Source organism: Pongo abelii, chromosome 1, assembly GCF_028885655.2.
Source record: "Pongo abelii isolate AG06213 chromosome 1, NHGRI_mPonAbe1-v2.0_pri, whole genome shotgun sequence".
Taxonomy (NCBI): Eukaryota; Metazoa; Chordata; class Mammalia; order Primates; family Hominidae; genus Pongo; species Pongo abelii.
Window position 1 is genome coordinate 203773905 of NC_071985.2, and position 2969 is coordinate 203776873.

At 53.2% G+C, this 2969-nt stretch overlaps 1 long non-coding RNA gene across 1 annotated transcript; it reads left to right on the top strand.

The window, feature by feature from the left end:
- The first annotated feature begins 1025 nt into the window (after window positions 1-1025).
- On the top strand, window positions 1026-2690 carry LOC129060424 (uncharacterized). The gene is made up of 2 exons (XR_008527127.1): window positions 1026-1345; window positions 2351-2690. It is a non-coding gene; the product is annotated as an uncharacterized LOC129060424 (long non-coding RNA).
- Window positions 2691-2969: the final 279 nt, after the last annotated feature.

Sequence of the window (2969 nt, forward strand, 5' to 3'; positions counted from 1 at the left end):
AGGGAAAAGGGCCAGCAGTAGACATTTTCCAGAGCTTATGCTTTTCAGGGAAAACAAATACTGTCCAGCAGGGCCTGCTGACGTGAGAGGTACCATGGCCAGTGGGGAAATCATGGCCCCTGGGGTCCAACAGACCAGGGAGTGAATCCCAGCTCTTAAGAACTCGGTGACCTTGGCAGCTCTGAGCCTCAGTTTCCTTACCTGACACATAGGACTAATAATAACCACCCCTGTTTTCTTTTTAAATAGAATGAGCTCATCCACTTGATTGCCCATCTGCCTGCCTGGCATATGTGCATTCCCTTAGATCTGCTGAGGAAGATGCAGAGGGTAGGCTGGGATTTTGGATGGCTGTAAATATGAATTTATACTTTTCTCCCCCTCTTACTTCTCACCTTGGACTAGGCCTCTAGCTGGCCTGGCCCTTTATATTATATGCAACCCTTCCTCCCAGCAATAGGCTGCTGGACCATGGTTCCCCTTAACCCCCCAAATTAGAGAATAGGGAAGGGGTTCTGCACCTTCTCTGCATCCATCCTGCTGGCTCAGCGACCACAATCCACTCTGAGAGCAAGAACAGCCCAGTTTCCTTGTGTCTACAGAAAGGAGTGGCAGACCCAGCTGTGGAATCAGGGAGACCATTTGTGCTACTTTGTCAATAATCTAGGCAGGGAATGATGGTGGAAGTGTCAGGAAACCTCCCCTCTGCAGGGTGGAGCTGTGGGTTAGAAAAAGTGAATTTTTTTCAAAAGTCTCCAGGACAGCGCCTGGCAGAACTCTATTTACTTCTGTCCCGGGGGAGGCTGGCTGGCCCCTCACACCTAGAAGGCACCTCTTCCATGGTCACTCTGTGCCAACCCCAGTGGCTCTGCCTCTGTCTCCAGGCCCTTCTCACTCTTCTCTGTCCCCGCTTTAGGGACTGGACTCTCTCCAGTGCCCTGGGGTCCTCTCCTTGACTTGGCTATGAACTTGCTGATGTGGAAGACCATGTCATAATCATCTCTGCATAGAAACCAGGTAGCTGCAGAGTCTCAGGGAATGTGTATGGACTGTGGGACTTGAGGCTGGACTTTGAGAAGGACCGCTGTGCTCCTCCACATTCCACCAGCCTGGCTCTTCACCAAGGACCAAACCCAGGAGATGGGCCAGGAATACAGTGCAGAGTGGGAGGGACCAGCATGTCCTGGGAGCCTGCTGTGTGTGGAGAACTATGCCTTCGTTGGCTCATTTGATCCTCATGGCAAGCCTGTGGGGTGGTGAGACTGAGCCCCATTTTGTTGATGAGAAAACGGAGACGTAGAGCAGTGATTCTACTCTGTGACGGCTGGGACTCCCTGAGCCATATGTAAGTCAAGGTTCCCCTGGCTCCTCAGCCTTGCAGGGTCTACACCCTGGCTCTTGTGTGGTGGTGGAGAGAGCCCCTCCCCACACAGCCCCCATGAAGACACTCCAGAGACCTGGAGGAGGGTTTGGGAGGGAGTGGAAGACAGAACACCAGGAAGCATGCGGCGGGGGCTGTTGCGGAAACCTGGACCGGGGTAGGCCAGCCTGGGCCTGTCTCTCTCACACCCACAGGCAGGGTGGTCTCGGGCAAGTCACTTAACTCCTCTGAGCCTCAGTTTCCTCCTCTACAACCCCGGGCCATAAACCCCTCTCTGCCTGGGTTTCTGCGAGGGTAGCTGAGCTCGATGCTTGTGGAAGTGCCCAACACGGAGCTCGGCCTGCTGGAGAGGGGCTGGAACTGAGCCTCCCGCACTAGGTGGAGAAGGCCTGGAACCAGAACCCGGGGTTCTGATGCCCAACTCGGCCTTCCTGCCCTCACTCCTGTTTCAGAGGCTGCACTCAGCTTCCTCCCAACCCCCTTGGACCCAACAGTGAGGCACACGGGGCTCCTCCTTTGACCACACGCCCTTTGCAGGCATTCGAAGACGCCAGAATTAATCGGGGCACAGCCCACAGGGCTGACCATGACCACAGCTCCAGCAACAGCCCCTTTTCCGTCTCCCTCCCTCCTCTGATGATCCCACACCCTGCAGTAGCTGAGCCAATCTGTGGGAGCGCCCGATGCTGGGTGGGGCCCCTCTGAGGACTGCGGCGCATTGCCTATAATGACGTTCATTAGTCTGACATCGGTCCTGTTCTCAGGTTAATATGTTTAACTTAATGAGGCATTTATTTCCTGTTAGAAAACTCCTGAAGAAGCATGTTTGCTCCTGATGAGCTCAGCTGATGAATAGATTAATACCAGGCTTGAGAAGCTGACCAAGAAAATGAATCCAACTGGCTTATTTTTCTTCTTTAGTTACGGACTGTGCTTAAATTAATTTGCGTAAAACTGCTCATTTCTTAGGGGAAGAAACAGGATCCTCACTTGGCTCTGTGACGCCTCCTCCACCTGCCTACTTGTTTCCCTCCCCTGCCACCCCCAGCCCCAGCTCCAAGGATATGAAAAGACCAAGTGCTAACGGATGATTGGGGGGAGAAAAGAGAGCCTGAAACTGATTGCAGGAGAGGCCAGAGTGTGAATGTGAAGCTCCTGCAGGGCGGTGGAGGCCTCAAGGACGTGTTGACATCGCTGGGAGTCTCGCTGGTCCATCTCTGTCATTTAACAGCTCTGTAGGGTTCCCTGCTGTAGCCCCAGTGCCCACTCATAGGTATTTGTTGAACAAGTGAAAAAGATACTCAACAAATGGTGACTCTCACTGTTATTCAGGGAATCACATGATGTCAAGAGGGCTTGACACATCTGGTGGGTGAGCCGGTGTTCAGTGACTCTTGGCCCAAGCACCAAGCATGACCCAAAGATGAAATTTTCTTTGACTATGATCAGTGGATCCTCCCACATCACTCTCCCTTTGGGACCCTTAGAACCACTGCCAGCCATGAGTGATATCAACCAGCACATGCAACCCTTCCTCCCAGCAATAGGCTGCTGGACCATGACAATTCTGTGCCTCTTGCCCCTAACC